Source organism: Tamandua tetradactyla, chromosome 25 (genome assembly GCF_023851605.1).
Source record: "Tamandua tetradactyla isolate mTamTet1 chromosome 25, mTamTet1.pri, whole genome shotgun sequence".
NCBI classification, from domain to species: Eukaryota; Metazoa; Chordata; class Mammalia; order Pilosa; family Myrmecophagidae; genus Tamandua; species Tamandua tetradactyla.
In genome coordinates this window covers 42,491,363-42,515,182 of record NC_135351.1, presented here as the reverse complement: position 1 = coordinate 42,515,182, position 23,820 = coordinate 42,491,363, and the positions used below count along the sequence as shown (strand labels likewise).

The 23,820-nt window shown below is 47.6% G+C and overlaps 1 protein-coding gene across 5 annotated transcripts in view; it reads left to right on the top strand.

Moving 5' to 3' along the window:
* HIVEP2 (HIVEP zinc finger 2) overlaps positions 1-23,820 on the top strand; it is a 174,770-nt gene that overhangs the window by 77,853 nt on the left and 73,097 nt on the right. For all 5 annotated transcript variants that reach the window (XM_077143349.1, XM_077143348.1, XM_077143344.1 and 2 more), the window contains exon 2: positions 15,408-15,515. The gene's annotated coding sequence lies outside the window, so the exon portion shown is untranslated. The remainder of the gene's footprint in view (positions 1-15,407; positions 15,516-23,820) is intronic.

Below are 23,820 nucleotides of genomic sequence, written 5' to 3'. Positions count from 1 at the left end.
AGCCACCGGACACGCAGGGACAGACCCCAAGCAGTGTCTCAACCGCGCCGCTTCCGACATTTGGGACCCGAATGTGAGGCCTCAGGGGATTAACGGGAGCGGGGACAGCAGCTCTGAAAGCAGGGTTTTCCCTACTGGCCAGCGTGGGAATCTACTTTCTCTCCTCTCAGGACGTCCCCTTTCCCACGGTGGCCCTGTTGGAAATAACGCATCTCCCTGCTCTCATCTCTTCTGCCACCTCCATCGTGAATAAGATGGGACCACCCACTGCTGCTTCTGCAAAGGTCCAGGGCTTCAGGGTCTCCTGCAGGTGCCCTACCCGGCCCTGTGGCCGAGAAAGCCATTGCCCAGCCCACTTGGTCATTTCCCACTTGCAGTTCTGCCTGGACCTTTATGCCCAGGGAGGGAAAGGTGAATAGCCGCTTTCTTACCCCGTGGCTCCAGGCCTCAGTTTGACTATCTTTCCTCCTAGAAACTGCCATGCGAGGCAGGTAGGTCTCAGAGTCCTCTTCTCTGAACCTAGTGAGGTGTAGTAGGCTTCCAAAAGCTGGGAAACCAGTCACTGCTTGTGCCACTGCTGCTAATTTAGGAACTGCTTTGGGAGGCTGGGAGTACAGGTGTGCTAGTCCAGCTTGCAGCTGCTGCAAGTGACTTCCTCCCCAAAACCACAGGAGTGGGCAGCGTCCACACCCCCTCACCTCTGGGACCTCCCCTCCCTTGGTTCCCAGGCTCTGAGCACAGGCTTCAGCCCTGGCTGGCTTCTCTGATGCGGAGAAACTGGGCAGCTGGCCTTGTGGGATGTCATTTGCCGGGCTCTGTGTGAATCCTTCCCCAGTGCACTCAACCTTCTGGGAGGGGAAAGCACAACATGTGCCATGAGAGAGAGAGCCCCTAAAGGAAGTGAGCAGGAGAGCTGGGATGTCAGCAGGTGCTAGAAGAGTGGGGGAAAGGTGCAGGCGGCATACCTCAGCAACCAGCTGAGAGGGGTTAGAGCATGAAAAGTTAAGAACAGAAGTTCTTTATTCTTTGCCATTTTTGTATTGGGTCACAAATGCTCCTGCTAAATGAAAACATTTGTCAAAGATAGGAACATTTAAAGGAGTCCACACACTTGTAAGATAGTCATGTTGATTTTCCTGTGTCCCCGAATGAAGAATTATTCCATAGTGATGCTGCTTTAAAATTATGCTTTGAATTCTTTGGACTTTACCGAGTAAATCTCTGTCATCTGCAATTGTCAGTTGAGCTTAATAAAAATTCTTATTTATTAACTACTCTACAAAAATATTAGGAATATTTTTCACTAGACCAGGAAACTTACACTGGAAAATACTGCTACCCCAAGATTTGAGAGGGTCTTCCAATTCTAATAATCCTGAGTGCTTTTTCCCCACCTCCTTCTAAATTCATCACATTGCACCATGTGCTACCTTAGAGTGAGGGATAAATCTAGGCAAGCTAGGATGTGAGAATGGTGAGCTAGTGACATCTTTTTGGAAATTTAGAGCATTTATATTGAGGAATTTTAAACTGAATTCAGAGTGTCCTGAGACATCTAGCAGTTGTTGAAGGAAAGGATGGTTGGGTTGGATTTGTTTAATGTGTGTCTGCTTTAATTACCTGTAGGTTTGAGGACTCAGATCATGAAAGCAGGGATGTTTTACCCCCACATTTAAATAGCATATGTTTGGAAGACAGGGCTCTTCTTTGGATGTGGTCCCATAGCTTTCGGATTGTGTGGCCTGCCTCTGTGAGGAGCCGCTTTCGTGTCTGTGCATCACCGTCCCTACACTCTGGTTTATGAGGACGTGCGAGTGTTGATTGTTGAATGAATAATTGACTAGATGAGGGAATAAGAAGAGTTTCTTTGAACATTTTACAAGAAAAGCATAATGCTTATTCTTTTATAGAAAAAGTAAATAAAGACATTTCACAATAATGGAATTAAAACATAATTTAAAAGACTACTATGCAGTGATATTTTGCTTCTTTTTGGAAACTGTGGCTTTAATTTAAGAACAAAGAAATATGATATTTTCTGGGGAAAGATAGCATGGTATGCCTTCCACCATTCATCCAGTGGGACTATGAAATCCTCCCAACCCGCCAACGTCAGTCTTCTCTCAAAGTGATGGGTGCTTTTCAGGTTCAGTGTACACAGGACAGCGGTCTCGGTAAAGGGATGCTCAAGAGCTGTGGAAGAAAGTTTTATTTTGTTGTCAACTTTAGCCTGGTGACCTCTGAGTCGAGTGGGAGGCCACGCGGTCACCGTTGGTGGCTGACCTGAGACCCTTTGGCGTGCAGTAGGAAGGGCTCTGGACATCGAGCCTGTGCCTGCCAGAGCGTAGCTGTCATGACTGGAACTGAAAACTGGGCACAAGCTGGGGCGGTGTGCCTGGATTTCTTCATCTTGAGTCTCCTCCTCTCGCCATGGTAAGAGCACAGATGTGGGGCGAGCCTCACCGATTCAGAAGCCAGCCTCAGCACTTCCTGTGGGGCCACAGTCCCGGGGTGCCAAGTGCCCCGAAAGGGGTGTGCTCATGCCTGATGCATCAACAGTTAAACGAGAAAACGCACCCGCCTCCCGGAGGCCAGGCCTGGGCACCAGGCTGTGGGGCGCTGGCTGTTGTTATACTTTCTGGGCTGGTTGCTTCAAACCATGCCCAATCTCGGTTGTTCATGCCCTTCAAATGCACATGATGTGCCGCATCGTTTAACGGGCTTAGAGAATGCTTGCGTTGAGTGTGTCGACACGTGAGTGGCTGCAGCCCTGTGTCTTGCCATAACCAGACCGTATGTGTTCGGGGCTCTTGAAAGCCGATTCTGCTTGGTGGTTTTCTTATCTTTTCAATTTTGGTCATCTCTCATTCAAAATGTAAAGGTGAGTGGGGGTGGCAAACGATAAATTAAACTTGGAGAGGAAGTACGAAGGCGCGTCTTCTGTTTTCACATTTCCCAGAAACCCATTTTACAAGTCATTTCTTAAGTTCAAAAGAAGGTTTTGTTTTCTGAGGTTTTCATCACATGAATAAACCAGGTTTTCAGTTGTAATCATGGGACACAAAGCAGACACTGTGACATGAGCGTTTTGCAGCTGGAGTAGTTCCTCACTCCTCTCCATGTGCCTGGTTCCTTGTCCTGCGGGAGATTCAGAGCACAGACCACTGAGTCTGCAAATTCTTGCAAGAAGCCACCTCCTACAGCCCCTTGTGCTCTCACAGGTAGTTTTAAGTGCCAGGTTTCGGAGTTCTAGCCTGTCAAGACAGCTGCTTACAATATTCCGAAGCAGGGTAGTTTGTGCATCCTTTGCTACCAGCAGTTTCTTTCATCTTGCACAATTTAAATTTGGTTTTGATATTTCCCACAGGAAGGCAGTATTATTTGCTTTGAATTGAAATTGGTTTTAAAATGTGGGATTTGGATGAATGATGTCTACAATTTCTGCTTGAAACTCATATGGCCCAATTGTACCTTTGCCTCTTAGCAATTTTACGATTTCATCCCAGATTTGTGTGATTTCCTACCGGTTACTTTTACAGCAGAACAGCGTGTTCTGTTGATTAAAGGCAACCCAAGAATATAAGTCAAGACTTGGTGGTTAGTTAATTGTTGAGAATTTGAGATTTTACTGTACTACGATCAAGTCATAATTACGTCTCTCCACAGTGGCCGAAGTTTTATCCAGTAAAATCTTAAGAGTTTTTTTTTATAGGATCCTAGCTATTAAAGGCTTCTCAAGTTAGGAGATGTAAACATGCTCAAATCCCTTCCATCTTGAAGACAAACGTACGCATCAACAAGGAAATCGAGGATGGGCAGCTCTTCTGGCTTCGCTGCTGACACTCTCCTCTCTGCAGAGTGAAGCTGGTTCCGAGGACATGGAGCTATACTTGCTGGGGGTGTCTCCCAGCTCAGGCTGCTGTTGGAGCGAGTATCTAACACCTCTGAACTCTGAAGCTCAGTGAAATCTTTTAGCTCTTGGGTTACTTGATTTATCACTTGATCTCTGTTTGACTCTGTATCATTTAGGGTTTTCTCCACTTGGTTCTGTGACACTGGAGCATGGCCCTTCCTGTCCCTTCCAGCCCCCTCTTCACCCATCCTTACCTTTGCGAATTTCCCTAAAGCTCAGCCCTGAAGCTTTGTGCCCTCCATAGCTTCCTGGCATTTTTATACAGGTGGTTCTCATACCACCACAGGTGCTAATGATGCCAGTGCCGTGCCCCGTGCTGGATTTCCAGACCCCGTGTTCCTCTGAGTCCTGCATTTCTCTGGCCACCTGGGCTTCTCTTCCCAGGTGCTTCCATGGCACCTCATACTTAGTTGTCCTAAAACCAAGTGCTTCTCTCCCGGTCTACAGGAAAAGCGTCTATACCTACTTAGACCCTTTGCAAGAGTCTCCACCCTCAAGCCATCCTTGCCTGCCCCTTTCTCCTGTGGGGTCTCCCAATGCCAACTCTGGAGCTTGTGCTGTAGCACGTTTCCTGCTACCTGCAAGCCAGGTATTCTCTAGGGCAGCCCGGTGCCCGGTGGGGGATGGGCGTTTGATAAATGGTTGTCGAAGAGGCTAACAGATGACAGAAATAGAAAATTATAGAACACAGAGATGGGAAAATGAAGATTTTTAGTTCACCAGGTAGAAAAGTCTGTAATTGGGCAGATCTTGAAAAGACTTTTAAAAATCGTCTTATTTAAAAAATAGAAAAGGGAACCATCAGCCTCCTTCGTTGGGTGTGGCCGCGAGATCTTCACATGGGGTGAGGTTTCTGGCTTCCCCTCACTGGCTCCTGGCTGAAGTGGAGCCTTCACTTGTTTGAGTGGACACCTCCTGGAGTGGAGGCAGCAGTGCCATTCTCTGCATGCTTTTTCCAGCAATTTCAAAGAGCATCTGATTGAACAGAGCAGAGTCGACGCCTTGCTGAAGAGAATATTTGGGTGTGCGTATTTCTTGGAGGGATTTCCCTCTCATTCTTTCTACATCCTCAAATGGGCCTCCTGGGGCAGGACTAGTGCGGGCGATTTGTCTGCTTCCCTGCCTTAGGAGCCCAGGAATGAAGAGTCTCGCCTTCACTCGTAGAGGTGACTCTCCCCATGCGTGCAGGTAAGAGGTTGCATCAGGGTCCGGTGATCACTCCTTTAAAATTCATCTCCAGGTTCACCAATATCAGCTTCCCCAGTGGTGTCAGCAGCTTCAGAACGCTGTAGGAAGTGGCAGCAGGATCCTCACGTGGGTGGGTTGACTTCCAGCAAAATGGAGCAGGTATCTGGTTAGCACCAGTTAGTCCTTGTTCATTTTTAAAATGAGAGGTCTTAACGTGAAGGAATCCCCCGTGGTGGTTCTGGATTTAAGACTAAGTTCTCTGAACTGTGATTCTGGAGCATGGCAGATATATCTTGTGTTACTGGTTTTCTCTTTTTCTCTTTCCTAGGGTCAACACACTTTTGTAAATCATCTTGAATCATTTAAATCACAAATAAAACTTCCATTTGGCTCTTTTAAATACCAGCAGTCTCCACCTAGATTTGTAGTTTTGATGTGTTTTGGAGTCTTAGCTGCATTTGGGAGTCTTCTAGGAGGAACAACAAGCAAAACATCCTGTTTTTCTAATATCCATCACAAATCCCCACGGAATGATTACAGGGATAGCCGAGGCTCTTCCTATGTCAGCTGAGCAGTTTTTACTTCCATTTTTTATGTTTCTCTTCAAAGTCGCTTTTATCCATGTGATTAAAACAGAACTGGTCTGTGTCCTTAGGCTCTGAACTTTTGCAAAATGTTAATTGTGTGGTTTCTTTAGAGTTTGAAGTTAACGGAAGGACATACAGCACTGGACCTACTGCCATGGGGTAGTGACGGTGTTCAATGGCACATATTTGTCAAACTCCTTTGGATCTCTCTCTTTTTATTTTTCGCTTCTGTTTTGTGGTTTCATTTTTTGGAGGCTTAGGGAAGCACTGTGTTTGCGGGTATTGAAATAAGTGAACACTGAGTAGAAAGATGTTTCCATACGCTGTAACATGGCTTTAGGATGGAGAAGGAGCCGGATGATGAATCAGAAGTTGAAAATAATGTGTTTGATGCTATCAGGTCAGTGCTGCCCCTTGACAGTCACCGGGTTGGGTGAGCGGGCAGCTGGCACCTTCCACCCGGCCTGCATGACGGCCGGCCTCCGGGCAGACTGCGGGGGTGTGGGCTGCGTCTGCGGAGGGCTCCAGGGAGCAGGTGGCCAGCGTGGGCTCTAGGACAGGCCCCGGCTGCATTAGGACGCCTGCTCCACCAGCCAGGCCTTCCGCCTCTCCTTGCCCTGGCCCATGGGAATCCCAGGCAAAGCCCGTGGAGGAGAGGGGTGTTCATTTTGCTGGCCATTTCTCTATTGCTTCATCTGCTTTTGCATGGTTTGATGCAAAGAGCTGTAAAGTAAGGGAGGGGCTGTAAGATGCTCCTGAACTCAGCCCATTTCTCTTGAGCAAGTGCAGGAGCCTCTCCCATCCTACAGCCGTAAAGGAATGTGTGATGAGGAATGTGCAGCCTCCCCTGGAGTCCTGGTCCCCTGAGGGGCAATCTCCCCTGCCTGAGTCAGGTAGGACCACTGTCAGGTGGTAGGGGACTCAGGACGCTGCTCTAACCAGGACGCTGGCACTTCTCCAGAGCCAGCAGCCAAAGGATGGCACTGGTGTCTAGGAGGCATGTCCACGTAGGAAGGGGTCTCTGCCCAAGAAAGGGTCTCCATCCAGGAAGGGGTGTCCACCTAGGAGGATGTCCATCCAGGAAAGGGTCTCCGTCCATGAAGGGGGAGTTGGAGGTCAATGGCTGCTTGAGTCCTGGCTGCCGTGGAGAGGCCCAGGCATGCTGCCTGACCTCGTGGCCTCTGCCTTTGCAGACAGAAGTGGGGGCCATGCAGATTCTCCTCTCCTCTTTCTTCTTCCTTCTTCAAAGGAAATTAAATGCCAGTCCTCACAGGAGAGACAGACCTCTGCGGCACCTCCCCTGAACTCGGCTTCTGCCTCCCCAGGCCAGGTTCCCACCGTCCCCGCCGATTGTCCCCTGGCCACCTGTGACCTGGCTGCCCGCCAGCTTCCCCAGCTGGCCGCTGTGCCAGGAGGGACGTCCCGCCCTGCGGTGCCTGTGGGCAGCTGAGGGACTGGGGCGGCTCTCAGCACCCCTGCATCCCCCCGGGTCTGCCCCACCTCTGTGGGGTGCTGTGCCTTCTCAGGCAACACGTTAGCTGGAATTGCACATGACCTGTCACCCCGATGACCCTCTGCCGGCCTCCGCTCTGCTGGTGTCCGCTCTGCCGGCCAGTTCAGGGCACGTTGCATGACCTCTGCTTGATCCTTGAGCACGTGACTCTGTCTTTATGGGGTCTTGTCTCCACCACGGTGCCGGGCTTGGGGCCGGAGTCTGTGCCATTGCAGGTTTTAGGCTTGGGCATCCGATCATAACTGCTGCAATTCTAAGAGCAGCTGGACACAGTGTCAGCGAGGGGGTGGAGGGTAGAGAGAATTGGGGAGGGAGAGGGGGGTGTGTGACAGAGGGGATGTGAACTTAGATGTACCCTCCTTCATTACTGTCTTCGGAAGGGCTGTTCCGTCTGGACATGTGCTGCCCAAGAGGCTGGAAGTGGCCGTGGCTTGTCCTGTCTGGTCTGACACATACTTACTCTTCATCCCAATAGGACCGGGAATGGCCCTTCCTGCGGAGGGTGTTTCCCCTAAACGTCCACCTCCAGATACTTCTCTTCAACAGCGATGTAGAATTATTCAAATTAAATTGTTATGATGTCCACAGGATTCTGTTTTTTTCGCATAGAGTAAATTCTCCTAGTCCTGAGAGCACATTACCTTTTTAGGCAGCCCCAAAGAGCAGGGATTATCAACTCTCTTTTGTGGTAGACACGGGGTGCAGCCTGCAGCACCCCAGTTCCGAACTGGCACGAAGGAGCGAGGCAGGGTCCGGCTCCGCACTCAGCCCCCGGTGGCTGTCTGTGCTTTGTTTTGCAGCCATCCATGAGTAAAGATTAAGTTAGCACCCTCGTGTGAGCATCCTTCCCTGTCACTAATGTGTGTGTGAAAGTATGAGTGTACATCCTTCCCTGTCACTAATGTGTGTGTGAAAGTATGAGTGTACATGTGAGATTGCATGTTAAATGTGTGTTTGTGCATATGAGAGCATTCTGTGCATGTGAGTGTGTGTGAGTGTGTGAATGAGTGAATTTATTTCTGTATGTGAGCATGCGCGTTGTGTACCACTGTGAAAGTTTGTGCATGTTAGTGTGTGAGTATAAGTGTGAGAGCTTTTGTGTGAGCATGAGTCTGTGCATGCGAGTGTGTGTGTGTATGTGTGTAAGGGACGAGACAGGGGGGTGACTCTGGAGCACCCTGAATTCTAAGGCCTGGCTTAGCAGAACGCAGTGAGTCAGGTGTCCAGGTGCTGAGACGGTGCCCGGTTTCCCCGTAGTTGGTTTTCCTGGTTCCCTGGTTCCAACGTCTCTGCTGCTGGTAGGGGACCCCGTGGGCGGAGGGGCAGCCGAGGCTGAGCTCGGTCATGGCAGTTTATGTTCACAAGCAGCATCATGTCTCCAGGCCTTCCAAGTACATTTCTCGGCCTGCACAATGAGGCGATGAGGTCGGGACTTCCAAAGGCTGCGAGGTGGACTCGGAGCTGATGGTGGAGCTGACCTAGGGCTGTGGAAATGTCCTTCCCTTTGGCAGCTCCCAGGTACTCTCAGCTCCTGTAGTTTACTTCAGTTAAAAACAAAGCAGAGGTGGCATTTCTGCGTGGCAGGTGAGCTTTGGAATCCCCTGGGGACTTACTGCTGGGTCTGTCGCCTTGTGTGGGCATGAGAGCCGCTCTCAGGAGCTTCAGTAAGCAGAGAGAGAGCTCATTCATGGTTTCATCCCGCCTCTGGCTGCTTTCTTCCTCCAGGGAAGGGAAGAGCATCCTGGCGCCCGGGTGTGTGGGGACCTGTGCCACCTGAGAGCACGCTGCAGGAGGGCAACGGTGCTTGTTTTTGTAGGACACGTAAAATCCAAACACTCTAAGTGGCAGATGACCGATTCCACTCTGTGAGACGTGCAGAGTTGTGATTCTCAGACTGCCACGGTGTGGGTCATCATTCGAGACGTGCCGACCAGAGGCACACGCGTGCACAAATGTTATATTCGAAGAGGGCCGTTGTGTGCTCCCGGGTTTAGGCCAGTCTCTCATAAACCACAAGCTGCAGCTGCCAGGGGAGAAAAGCTGCCCATTCTCAGGACACGTGGCCCCTGATCCGAGGGCTCGGTTTATCCCTGTGATTCCTGAAACCCACCCATGGCTCTTTGCCTCCCAGCGTGAATTCTCATTGTATTTCCCAGGATGGCAGCTGCCACCCCCTGGTCCTGGAAGTCCAGGCCCGCCGGAATTGCCTTCGCTCCCCCCTCCTACTCTGTCCCCCCTGCCCAGCCTGGGACCTGCTGAGTGTCCCCTGCTCTGTGAAACCCTCTGCGGCCGCCCCAGTCCCCCTGAATCCTTCTTGTCCCAACTCCTATTATTCTGAGACTCGGCTCCACCCACTTAGGCATTTAAAGCAAGTCTTTAAAAAAATGGTCACGGATGTGTGCACTGTGGGTGTACCTCTGTGCACCGTCCTCTCTGCACCAGCGGGCCCAGCATGGGCTCCCTGCCGGCCCCCTTCCAGGCATCCTCATGTCGGTGCTCCGGCCCTTGGGAAGCCTTGCTCTAGACTAGAGTCTCTGGAGCCAAGCCTCAGCAGCCCTGGGGCTCGTGGGAATTGCGAATCTTGGACCTCAGACTCTGCATTTTAACAGGTCCCTGGGGGCTCTTGGGCCCTGAGAGCCCAGGAAAGTCCTGCTTCCGCCCTTTGCAAGCGTTTCATTGCTGCGACTCGGGCTTCCGGCTGCCAGGGTGCAACTGGCGGCTCTGCCTGGGAGGCGAAGGCGGTAAGGCCAGACTTCAGGAAGGAGCCGGCAGTGTGCAGTGGCCAGAGGTTCTGTGGCCGGTCAGCAGGGCTGGCCTCGCTGCTGACCCTGGCTAGCCGCCCGGCCCAGACAGCCAGCGTCCCTTTAAATGGCTTCTTCATAGATTCTCCCATCCGGGAGCAGAAAAGACGATTTCCTTTCCCTTAGTTTCCCTTTATTTTTTTCTTGCACTTGAAGTGCTTACACCCACTCAGTGTGCTATTTTGAACTCTGGGAAAGAAAATTTGTAGGAGTTGCAGTCTTTCAGGAAACAAGGCTTAGATGAAATATTCGCCACATTTTCTGTGTGTTTCATTCTTCAGGAAAGAAGAGCTGTACGTCACTCCTACTTCCACTCAGCTTGACACACAGTGTGGCTTTCAAAATTGGGATGGGCCGTTCACAGTTTCTCTCATTTGCCAGCTTCACCCGGGCAAAGTGCCCTTTGCCTCCCAATTCCTTCTGTTTACTCTCTTCTTCCTTTTCACCCCAGTTTCTAGAATCCTGCTTGCACGGTGTGGGTTTTATAAAATAAAACATTCTTCTATAGTGCCTAGATCACTAATCGGAGGAGATGACCCATGGACTAACTGACACACACATACACTCTGGGCTAGTTTCAGCCAAATTTAAGTTTACAGTGTCTTTATTTTAAATACTAAATGTGTTGTTTATAAACAGCTTAGCATCATTTGTGTAGAGGTGATTAAAATGCTTTATTTACAATCGGGCTCAGCCGGCTTGGCTCCCGATTCTCTGTGACCAGGTCTGCTGTGTGTAAAGGACACTTTTCGGGTGGAGCTTGGGAGGGAGTAAAAAGTCAGTGCTGGAATGAGTACCTCTGAGCAGGAGGAGAGGGACTCAGCAGACATACAGATGTAGTTATGAAACATGCACATTAAAATCTAGCAAACAGAGATGCCTTACATTTATCAGGGTTTTTTTCTTTCTTTTTCCATGGGGAAACAAATTATTGAAATGATGGTCATATATGAGTCAACGCAATTCTAATTAGAATCCTAAAGGGGGGTTTTATATATGGCCAAATGTAGGAGGCAGATGATACACTTGATCAAAAGATTCTCAAAATAATTTGGAAAAAATGAGTGAGAATGTCACATGTCCACATTTTACATAAGGAGACTCAAGGAATGTTTGGGGAAAAAAAAGAACAAGAAGTAGAATCGAGCCTATGGATTCAAATGTATTCTGAAACAACAGTAATTCAAAATGCATGGCAGATAAGCAGTCCATATGAGAATGTTCTTGAAAACTACGTAGCCTGAGGCTTATTACATTTATGATTAGTCTGAAAAAAGGTTCCATTTTAAATATGGCAACCTGTCCAGCAAAATGGGGAGCTCAGAAATGGGCCCAACGTAATACCATGTCCATAGAAAATGTAATGCAAGTAAACTTCCCAAAAAGGCTGTGTGAGGGAGTGGAACTCCCTAGTGTATTGCGGCTAACTTGGAATTTATAAAAAAAAAAAGTGACTCTGTATTTCACTCTGTGGACCCAGATGCCCTCTAGATAGGACAAGTGGTCAATACTTCCAAATACACTTATGGAAAATTTTGTAGAAATACTAACTCTGCTTTGAAATAAGCATCAAGAAAATACTTGAATAAAAATTTCAAGAAACCATAGGAGTATAAAACACAAACAGCGAACCTTAAGTAAACCATGGACCATGTTTCCTGGTACGAGTATAATAATGTTCTTTCATCAGTTGTAACAAATGCACCACACTAATGCTGGGTGTTACTAACAGGGAGTTTATATGGAAAATACGCATGATTTTTCTTTAAACCTACAACTTCTCTAAAAAAAATAAAATGACAAAAACCTCATTCTTTGAAAAATAATAATCAGCGATTAACAGGAAAGCAAATAGTCCTAAATATTATTTGCAAAGCAGATGAATGAGGAAGTTAATGTATCATCTGAAAAGACCATTTAAGGGCCTAAGAAAACCGATGGCCTGAAGGATGTCAAAATCCATGCTTGGGCAGGTTCACGCGAAAAGTGTAAGGCAATGGAATAATTTTCAAGCAGGAGAATAATTATGCTCACTGTTAAAAGAAAATCAGAAGGGACCCGGAAGTGCCACTTTACGTTAAATACACGTTTTCAAATTTGTGACACGCCTGGCGGTGGAGTTGTGATGGAAGCAAATCTTCCTGCACTGCTGCCGCTGCTCAAGGTTGTTACAATCTCTTGACACCAATATGGTAAGAAGTATTTAGTCCATGCAATTATTCATATGGCTTGGTTTGATATTCCCAATTCTGGTAAAGATCCTAAGGGAGAAATAGTAGCTTGAGTATCGAAAATAAATGAGAAGATCCAAAGTGTTCCCAGATACGAGAATGATTGAGGAAATGACTAAGTCCGTGAACCCTGTGGAGCATTCTCTGGCTAAAATGAGAGTTGTGCGAATTACACGGAAAAGCAGAATACGTTTGTGAGATGCTGGGGGGAGATAGCATGGCACGTAATTAAATCTGTGCAACACGAGAGCATCCGCGTGGAAAAAGGCTTGCATAGGTGCGAACGCTAGATTAAGATGAAAAATAATGACTGTCGTTGGGTGACGGGATTGGGGTGTTTTCTTGTTAATAAATGCTGTTGTGTATTTATAAGGGAAAGTGATGTCAGCGACTAAGTGTGCTGTGACCCCTTTGGGGCCTGTGGAAACGTGTGCAGGTGTCCCAGACGGGTCGCCTTTTGCAGGCCCCTTCGGTTTCCTGGCTCCCTTGGCCGCTGGGTGCCTCGTTTGGAAAGTGAGTTGCTCGTAAGGTGATGGGGAGTGTGGCATGGGGGCTCAGTCCTTCCCCCAGTTCTTTCCTGTCTTACCTGAGGAAGCCTCTTTGGCATGCTTGGTGCGAGAAGAGGTGAGGAGCGACCCCTGTTAAGCATTACTGCGGTTTGGCATATGGGACCCGAGAGGCGCTGCCTTGTAAAGAGACGGGGGAATGGTCAGCAAACCCGCCGGCTGGCTCTGGGACCACGGAGGGGGGAGACGGGTCTGCAGAGTGGGCCACTGGAGTGGGTGTCACTGACTAATTACTCACAAATACTTGAGACAGACTCACTGGTGACCGGCGTGGTCAAATATTAACGAGTAACAAATGACTCCGTTGTTTGGACCAGGTACCTACCTGCCATGCAAATTTCAGGTGTGCTTCATTTTTCCAGTGCCACCAAAATACCACCCACTGGAGTATGTTTTTGTTTTGGTAATTTTTTTTGTCCTAGTGAGTGAGGCATTTGGTGCTCAAAAGAAGCTTAAAGTAAAGGTGTTTAGACTCAACCACCTTTATCAGGCTGTGGAATGAAGTGTGGTGAAAGGAATTGCGGGGAGCCCGCCCTCCTGTGTCAGGGCTCCTGCTGATCCCCAAGGGCCTGTTGGATTGTGGTTAGTCTGTGGGCAACAGAGCTGCAGGCTGTGTGCTAACAGGGGTGGCCACTGAGCGGGGCTGTCCCTTGGGTGCCGGTGAGCTGTCCACTCACTGCTTTTGAGTCTGATGTGAGGTGCCCAGAGCACCACTTGTTGGCACCCCATAAATACCTAAACATTCCTCAGTAATTTGAATCACCGACTGCGCCGATAACCGTGGCTGGATGGAACCTGGAGTGTATTTCTTGCATCGAGGTACAAAACCTTCTCAGATACTGGTTTAGTGACTGGTCTACATGCAGGAAATTTAAGTCTTTTTATGAGGCAAGAGTTACATAATTTATGAAAACAGGACTCTGCCTAAAAGATGAATAAAGACAGAAAGAAGGACACCAGTCTGAGAGTGCTGCCTGAGGTCAGCGTCACATCACACACTGAAAAATCAATGAGGAGGGACTCTTAAGATTAGCCCACACTGAACCCACGCCACTTGGTCAGGGGAAGTGACTCACAGAGGTGAATTGTTGGACAGCGTATTTGCTTCTGCACAAAATCTTCCTGAGGAGTATTCAGCGATGATAGCATGGAGCTAGCTACCAAATGCTATTAGAGGTTTTCATAAGCTCTTTCATATAATGCCTGAAAAGTACAAAGATATTTTTATGTCTCTAGAGGGTCAGTGTGAAAAATGTATGTTATATAACCTTTTATAGTTCATTGTTTAGCCTCATATTCATTGATCTAGTAGAATTTAAAATAACCAGACCATTTGATGTTGACCTTGTCATATTTATTTCAAGAACGCTAGAATAATATAGACTATGTATTGTGGTCAATGAGGAACTCTCTTGAGACCATCCAAATAAGATTCCTAGATCACTCTTTCTTGAATAGCAAGTACACTAGAAACTAGACGTAAGTTTTCTTGGAAGTGGAAAATAGTCCTATGACTACTGCAGGTTGCTCCTTAATATCTCTAATTACTGCCACTTGTCTTATCCATTGTTAGAAATATTTGCCTTTCTAGTTATGTGTCTTTTCTTTTTGTGGATAGCAAATCTGTTTCAACAGTTATTTTTTGACACTGAGATGAACTATCAATTGATTTTACTAATGTGTATAGCGGGGTTTGGGGCATGGTGGTAACAGTAATTTCAGATTGCATAATACATAAAAAAAACACACGTATTTATGGCTTTGGAATATGTTTTTGGACTTTCACTTGGACAAAGTTGTGTTTGATGTTCCGGAACTTTAAAACACACCAAATCTACCTGGGAAGAACAGGGTCAGAATTAGCTGGAAGCTGTTCAGTGATTCTCTCTTGCTACTCTACCACCCAGCATCCCAGATATTTCAGGCACTTTCCAGGCAAGAGGTAGCTTGCTTTCTCTCAGAACTTCTCTTGGAACTTCAGAAAAGTTGCCTCTACTGATTAAATGCAAAAAAGAATAGACTGAGGTTGCTACAAACCATAACTGAGCTATTAATAGGTCTTTAGTTGCCAACGCTCCTTGGGGGAGGAGGCATGACGGCCCCAGGATGACGTGGACATTCACGCTAGTGAATCCTCTCCGAGATTATCACACTCAGATCATCTTTCTAGATGTTAGTTTGCATTCTTCAACAGAGAGTGCATGTAGCTAGGGCTTAAAGGATTTAAGGAATCGCAACCTACAAATCTTCATTTCATCAGTAAATTAATGAGGATCAAGGAGTAGGATGCCGGAGCAATCAGTTGCATCTTTTCTCATCTCTGATTTTTAATATCCTAACTGACACTGTACAACCATCAGCTCGGAAAATAAACCCTTCTCCCTTCACACCTTTGCTGTGTTATGATATTGTTTTTCCTATGCTTGAACATTCATTTGCCCTCTAACTAGAAAGTTTAATGTAGTTGCCAGGTGCTTTTGCTGTTTTATAGTTTTAAGTAGCTCAGTCTTCTAGGGAAATATTGGTCTGATTGCTATAGTAATGCTGTGTCAATCATATAATGCCCCGCTAATTTAAACACCGTCCTTTGTGGTTTTTTCCTCATTAGGTGGAGTCTTTGGACTTTTTAGAAGACAATGATAATCAGATGTACTTGAAAAATTAAGCGGATTTTTGGTTGAACACTGATTTACCAATCCTTAACATTCGGTGCTGGGTAAGTTGAACCGAGTATTTCCTATATGGCATGATTTCACAATTATTGGAAAGATCTCTTAAGCACAATATGAAAACTCTGTGAAATTTTGACAATAATGATTTGAAGGTCCTGAGGCCTATGGTGGAAGTCTGGGGTATTAGCTAAATGAAAATATTTACGAGCCTTTAACACATTTCTGGAAATATCCTGAGTTTAGCAGAAGGTGGGAAAAATTTGTCATGTATACTTTGAAACCAGATCCTTTTAATTTATTGTTTTAATAATGATTTCCTTGTTGCAATCTTGAGTTACTGTGAAAATATCAGAGTGTACTTTGAGTGAAATTTTCATCTGTAATTGAACCGGATTGTATCAGATTCAAATCTGAGGGTAAAAAACTTTATCCAAATTTTGGGTACATAAGCAATGCTCCTCATTTTGAGACACTCTCCTTTTACCGAATGCTTGGTTTCTGGGATAAGAATAGAAAATTGTAAGGGCTTGCTCCATTCAGCTTCCATGTTGCACCGCATCATTGTGGAGAGCTCCCGGAGCAGAGCTTTAAGCAGCAGTTTAGGATTCTGGCAGACTGCCGGTCCTGCCAAGACAGAATTTAGTGGTAACAGGACTTTGGCAGCTGCTAAAATGTCAGTATAGTAAAGCCGGCACTGTCAAACAGATTTTTGGCATCAGAAGTCTAAAATGATACTGATTTTAAAGCTTGGTAATTCTTTTTTTTTAATCCAGGAAAATTCATGCTTTAATTAACCCTTTACGCTGTAACAGAAAATTTGGTAAGAATTTAAGAACCCTAGTCCAGCTCTCTAGATTCGAGTTTCTGAAGTTCCCTATTTTTATTCATGATTCTAAAATTGTACAGCTTGGTATTTAATCTTCTTCTGAATAAACCAGAGCTATCAGGAAACCTGATGAGTAACGAGTAAGAGAGGGCAGTGTCTACTGACTAGGGCAGCCGCCGTCCTACCAAACCAGCTGACCATGTGACTGACTGGGGCTGTCCCGAGGCCAGGCAAGGCCAGACAGTTTTCTGGGGCAGTGTGGATGGGCTAATGCCATGCTACAGCTGTCCCTGCCTGGTTATCTTGTGGCAATGTAGACAAGTCAATGCCATACCCACAACTGCCCCTGCTTGGTTATTTTGGGACAGTGTAGACAAGCCAACACCATGCCCACAGCTGCCCCTGCCTGGTTACCTTGGGACAGTGTAGAAAAGCCAATGCCATGCCGTTAGCCGCCCTGCCTGGCTACTTGGGGCAGTGTGGACGGGCCAATGCCAAGCTCCGTCTCCGACCTCTCTGAAAGTAGCCACCCTGAAACTTGGTTTGATCCTGTAGCCCTGGGCATCCAGTAGGGGTAGAAATACCAAGTATAGAGATCTTGGGGATCTTCTCATTCTGCCTGCAGAAAAGATATATATTATATAATATATATATTATATAATATAACACTCAATATTCATGTGTGCCCAGTAGTTCTCATCATTATGGGCACATGGTGCCATTCAGGAAAAAAATTGGATGAAGGAATATGAAAGTGAAATGAAAACCCATCAGGAAGAGATACTCCAAAAGTTTCGGAGGTCTTCATTTCTCGAGCAGCCTCATAGATGTGGGAAGATGGGGATAACTCCTCTGGAGCCCTCACTTGAATGTGCTTTTGCCACATTCAAGCGTGGATCTGCTTAGTTAGGTTTCACTTAACTCAGGTCTCACCCATGAGGCCATGTCTTCTCGGTTTCTGCACAGTTCTAGATGCTCTGGTTGAGTCAGCTCATTGGGATTTTGTTTATAAAATAATTTTTTTTTAAGTTAAATAATATATGAAATTTTTTTTTTTTTGGTAAACAAATAAACAAGCAAACTATCCTTGCTCTTTAAAAACATTTTTAAACATCTGTTTTGGAGGTACTGTATATCCCACCGTCCATATGTGAGAAATACTTGTTAGTATATGGTTGAGTTTATCATATTTACCTTTGATGTAATTATGACTGCTGCTTTGTGGCATGCGTCTGCTACTCCTCTGTGAGGGGGGCGCAAGGATGTTATTGATTCATAATGTGTTGGGGACTGAATACCAGACGGGTGGTGGAAGCTCAGTGGCTGGTAGGATTATGGTGACAGTAGGTAGGGTTCCACACGCATTGTGCGCATTTGGCAATAACAATCTTGCATTAGCCCCGTGGCCAAGTCTTTAGCCCTTCAACATGGATGTAGCGCATGGAGGCAAGGGCTTTTTCTCAATTAAATTGCACACCTCCTTGGGTCACGAGCTCCCCCACTGGAGTGGGTGTGCCTGTCTCTGCTGCGTGCACCAGGCCTAGCCACCACCTCTCCACGACGTGATCAGCAAAACTGGCTGGCCCGGGCGTCGGCCCACATGAGGATCCTTTTTCCAAATAATGCGTTTTTAAAATTTACTTAGCCCCCCTCCCCCAATCATTAGTCAGTAGAAAACAGTTTGCAAGATAAGAAGAATCTCAGTGCTGAGATGCTCTTCTTTTTATGGCACTTTTTGTGGGAGTTAAGCAAGTACAAATTGTTTCAGCTCTGCGATAGTGTTCTTTGCACGTTCGGCCTCTTCCTTCCCGTTGTCAGCGGCCTTGACGACATTTGTCCTAAGCCAGCCTGGGCTGGTCCACTTTCATGAGGTGCCCCACGAATGCTATTTCGTTCCTTCAGATCGCGCGTGTCGAGGTGTTCCGTGAATGCCGTGTCTCCTTTAGTCTAAGGCCGGGAACGTTCACTGTGCGTGTTTGTCAGTCACACCTGTGCTGGGGGCTTCATCCTTTAGAAGTGAGAACCACAAATCCCCTTTACATTTGAGAGATTGAGTTTTAGAGGAATCTTAGAGTTTGCTGGGAATCCCACAGTTATGATAGCTGGTGATGACATAAGTCATAGAAATCTTACTTTAGACTAGCAGTCCAAAATATGGAATTCTATTTTCTGTGCAAGTTACTATTATTTTGTAGCTTTCCCAGGCCCATTATTCATTCATCTGTTACTTTCTCTTCTAATATGCCTTTATATATTTTTTCTTGTCATTATTTACAACAAGAACGAAAAAATAGAAGGAAGGGAAACTTACAATCCATCCAATTTTGATACATCTTAGCAGGTCTTGTGAAACTTTGATAAAGGGGCAAAATGCATCTCGTAATGTCTGGGTTTAATACGCCTTCTTCTGCTGCCACGAAAAAGTCATGGTATATGTGTAACCAGCAAGATGTCATGTCCTTCGCATTTCCTCTTTTCTGTCAGGTCATTTTTTAAAAACATGTTTTTCATTATTGAATTTTTAATGCATTTTTTAAATAGAGAAGTTGTAGGTATCCAGAAAAATCATACAGACAGTTTAGATTTCCCACACACCTCTCCTCAACGCTCCAGTTTTCCCTATTATTAACACTTGGCACTTGTGTGCTACCTTTGTCATACGGAAGAAACAACGTTGTGATCATTATCCCATTAACTCCAATTTACATTAGGGTTCATGCTTGTGTTGTACAGTCTCATGGTCTTCTAACATTTTTATTCTGCTGACATATGTACAGCCCCCTTTTAGCCACATTCAAACGTGCGCTCCAGTGGTATAAATGGTGCTGCCATCACCGTCCACCGCTGTTGAGACTTCCTTCAGCGCAGACGGGAACTCTGGGCCAGTTAAACCAGTCCTCATACCCTGCTGGAGCTTTCCAGCTGTGTGCCATCCTTCTATTTGGGTGCCCCGTGTCTCACTGTGCCTGAAGCTGGCACCAGCGTTTACGTCTCTATCAGCCTGTGGGTTTGTGGCACCAGCGTTTACGTCTCTATCAGCCTGTGAGTTTGTGGCACCAGCGTTTACGTCTATATCAGCCTGTGGGTTTGTGCTCTTCCTCTATTTCCCTCCCCGCTGCAACTGGAGCCCATTACTGCTGCCAGAATGAGTGCCTTGCCCTGTGCTACTTGTCTTGGCCACTGCTGCTGTGTTTCTCAAGCATCTCTCTCAGCTATGCTTTCCCTCCCTCTTTCGACTTCATCCATTCATTTCTCCAGTAGATGAGCAGAGCACCTGTGGTTCCCTGAGCGTCTGGAGCGCTGCAGAGCCCTCTGGGCTGCCCTCGGCTCGTCACCCCGCCCTCCTTCCAGCCCCTTGCTTCTGCTTGCAGTGGGAGTGGCCAGGGGGCCCTCGTACCCTTCCCTCTCCCCACGCAGCCTACATGAGGGGGCTTAGGGACCCACCTCACCTTTGTGCTCCCAAGAGGCTTCCTTGCACACTGAGCCCCTCGGGACCACAGCTGCTGGGCACGCGATGCCCTTCGTCTTGTGGGTGAGGAAACGGAGGCTTTGGCACTGGGCACCTGCTCAAGGTCCCCAGTCCAGGGTGCTGTGAAACCGGAATCGCATCAGGGCCTGCCGGCTGCAGATCCGGCGTCCTCCACAGCCAGGTCTGAGCAAGGCTCTGATGTCATGATGTTTTGGTCTAGTATGATTCTTTAATGAAATAGAAGCCATGTTGGAATTGGGGGGCAGAATCACAATTCGTAATTTCAGAGAATGTTGGTGACAGTGCACCTCCACCTTCTGACATGAGAAAAAAATTGAGATGCAAGAATGACTTTTCTGGATGCTGTGTGCAGAACCTTCCAGAAAGGAAGAATCACTGGCACTGACTTTATGAGACCCCATCCCTCCCTCTGCTCTCAGAAGCTCACCTGCTCCCAGGAGCATCCCCAGAGAGTGAAGGTCCCGTGACAGCTCCAGTCTTCATTATAAATCACTAAACTGCATACTGGGCACAATCACCCATGCAGAGAGTTTTATTTTATTTTTGAACCTGATATCATGTCGACTTCTTATTCAGCAATTGCCAAAGCCAAACTCACTTCCTTCATGGAATCTTCGACCACATCCCTCGCCGGCTTTTGGCATCTCAGACTGTGCTTCCGCCGCTCCCAGGGCCTGGTTGACTCCTTCGGTGTTGATTAGTGTTGCTGTTGGGACGCAGCCTCGTACTGACTGGTGTCTTACGGCTGTGCCTGGTGGTCGCACCTGCCCTCAGGCCCCTCCCGTGCTCCTGGATGTGGTGAGGTTTTCCCTCCCGCCGCTCGCGACAGCTGGTGGAGACTGTACCTTCGTGTCGTCGGTGTCCCCTGCAGCCCACCAGCATGCTTGATGAAGGAAGTCCATGTGCAATAAATATTTGCTGAATTTTATCAGAGTATTTGGTTCTGAATTTCCTTTTAAAATTCATTTTTGGGGGCTGCAAATTGATGCCTAAGCACAGATGTCTATATCTGTATCTGTATCTGTATCTCCGTATCTATTTCTATATATCTGTATCTATATGTCTGTATCTATATATTTAATTTTATTAGTGAGAAGAATCGGCATGTCTGATTACTTGTGAAATATTCCAAGCACAGTAGTAAGAACAAATTTGTAATTTTTTTAGTGTTCTTTGTGAATGTAAAAAAATCTTAAAGTAATGTAACTATACCCTCAAAATAGAACAAAATGGAAGCAAGCCCCTCCTTCCTCTGACCGCCCAGCCCCTGGCCAGGATGCTTTGGCTCCAGGACTTGACCTGCCATGAGAGCACTTGGCCTCTGACAAGACATGACGGGACAACAAGGCTATGGCCTCTGGGGCGGCCGGGGCTGGGGTGGGCGTGCTGGGAGCCTGCAGGCGGCCCCACTGCCTCTCTCAGGACGGGATGCACATTTCACCCACTGTGTGGGAAGCCCCTGGGAGTTCTGAGCAGACGACTGATGCCCTTCGGGAAGACGAGTCTGGCTGGGGGGTGGGATGGCGGGGAAGGTGGGCGAAGGAGTCCCAGCCAGCCAGGACCCCTCAGGGCCACTGGCATGGACTGGTGTGGAGTGGCCAGCTGTGGCCGCGCCCGTCCCATCTCCTCGCGGGCCCCCATGGGACCTGCTGGGGCGTCCCCACTGCCCTGACTTCCAGGCTTGCATGTTGCTGACCTGTGGGCTGGTTTTGGCTCAGATTGTCTCCCTTGTGCTCTCCTGGTGATCCTGCCGCCCGTGGTCACCGCCCCAGGATGCTGTGAGCCCAGGGGCACTGAGCCCGCATCTGCCCTTTGGGCGTTTGCCAGGTGGACCCAGAGCATCCTCTGGTCCTTCGTGCAGGGGAGATCAGCCAAGAGTGAAGGGGTGGCAGGAGGGACGGCCAGGGGACAGACCACGGGAGCGGGCAGGGGAGCGGGGCAGGGCTGGGAATCAGGGGGAGAGTGTGCATGTCTGCACATGCGTGAGTGTGTGCACACATGTGTGAGTGTGCATGTCTGCACATGGGTACAGCTGTGCACACGTGGTGGTATGTATGTGTGTAACTGTGTGCCTGCATGCCTGTGAGCACGTGTGCAAATGTGGATGCGTGGGTGCCCTCAGGAGGGGAGCGAGAGGTGAGGACGTCAGGCCTTGGGCCTGGGGGTCTGGATGTGACTTTTAATAGAAAAGAGGAAGTGAGGAGAGAAGCTGATTTGGGCGGTAGTACGATGACTATGAGTGTATACTAGGGAGTTTGAGATAAAAGTAGGCACAGAGCATGGATTTGACGCTACTTGCCTTTGTTTTCATGGGGTTTATAGTTGGAAACAGGAATTCACTGGAAGACTTGAGTTTCCTTCCTTTTTTTTTGTTTTTCCTTTTTGCTGTTCTTCTAGCTCTTTAAATATTTCACAAGAGCTTCAGATGGCTGTAGGTTTTCTCGACCTCGTCCCCGCCAAAATCCCCCACAAATTCACCTCCTCAGGAGTATGTGTACTTATTGGAGCCTCTCGGCAGCCAACAGCGTTGTCTCTCTGTCTCTGAAAATAAAACCAGAGAGGAATAACTCGCTTTTCCTTCTGAGGACCACCTCACAACTCACAACAACTGCCCATCTCACAACTTACTGAGCAGCTCTGCAGGGAAACACTTTTTGTCAGGCTGGGAAGATGTAGGAAAGGCCCTTACACGCACACACTTCTCTTTTTCTGTGATGTCTTTGGCTGAGGCAGTCTAGCCCAGGGAAGCAGAGGCATTTTAAATTGAGTGCTAAAATCTAACACATGCGTTAGCTACCTAGATTTTCAGTTGTCCCTGCGCTTGGGAGCATGTCTGGCAATGGGCTCCTTCAGTTCTCAGATTGCAGAGGAGTGGGTAGGCTCCCGGTCGTCCATCGCCACCTCCATCCACTGAGGGGTTTTCGAATTTCAAAAGAGGTGCTCTCGATTAAATCAGTTTAAGAGCATATCGTGATCCTGCAATTATCGGTTGTCACTACCTTGTGTACTCATGATTAAAGCAAACATTTAATAACCATAGGGCGGTAAATATATTTTAGAGCTATAAAAAAGATTTCCATTAACAGAATGTTTTGTGCACAAATAAATTATTCATTGACTGCAGCAGAGCTTGATTCTGTCATCAGCCTTAAGTGGAAATGTTGAGCACCACCGTCCTCGCCGACGCCAGCCCTCGGCTGGCGCGGTCCCCTCCTGCACACATGGAAACTGAGCTTTTTTATTCTTCTTTGCTATTCGTAAAAGCTTTCGTTTGGTTAAAGTCAATGAATATTTATGACCTTTCTGCCATATGCAATTTAGTATTCTGTTTCTGGGAAGAATATGGTGATAGCTTAGCCCACATTTCAGTCTCAAGTTGCTTATGGACTTAAAAGAGAGTAAGTCTGGGACACTGACTGGGTGTAGGTGCCCTCAGAGAAGGATAAACCAATGGTGTGCAAATTCAGAGGAGAAACAGCAGGTCAGTTTTCCTGTGGGTGTGTGCAGGGGGCATCGGGGTCAGGGAACCTTTTCCGAGGAGGGCTGTAACCCAGGGCAAGGGGGCAAGTGGAGAGAATGCCAAGCACCAGGCACGGGGGGTAGGGAGAATGGCAGTGGGTGTGTCATGGAACAGAAAATAGCATGCAGTGGGGGACAAGATTCCTAAGTGGAGAGGCGCTAGGGGAGGCTGGAAGGAAATGTCCCTCAGTGCAGACGGACCTGCAGGCAACCAAGGCTCCAGCTCAGGAGGCACTGGGGAGCCTCCAGCCGGCGTTAAGCAATGGAGTCACATGCTGGGATTGTATTAGATTAATCAACCCAGCAGAGGTAGCGGCGCAGAGAAGAGGTGGAGCACCAGGAGGCAGAGAGGCAAGTTAGGAAAATGGGGGGCTTGTCTCCTTGAAAGGTGAATGGGGTTCGGCTGGGAGGCATATGTGGGGGGCAGATGGGAGAGACACCAAAGATGAGTTATTAGAGGTTATGCCCTGGGATTGAGGCTATGGGGAGGTGGGAAACAGCAGAGAAATCAAGG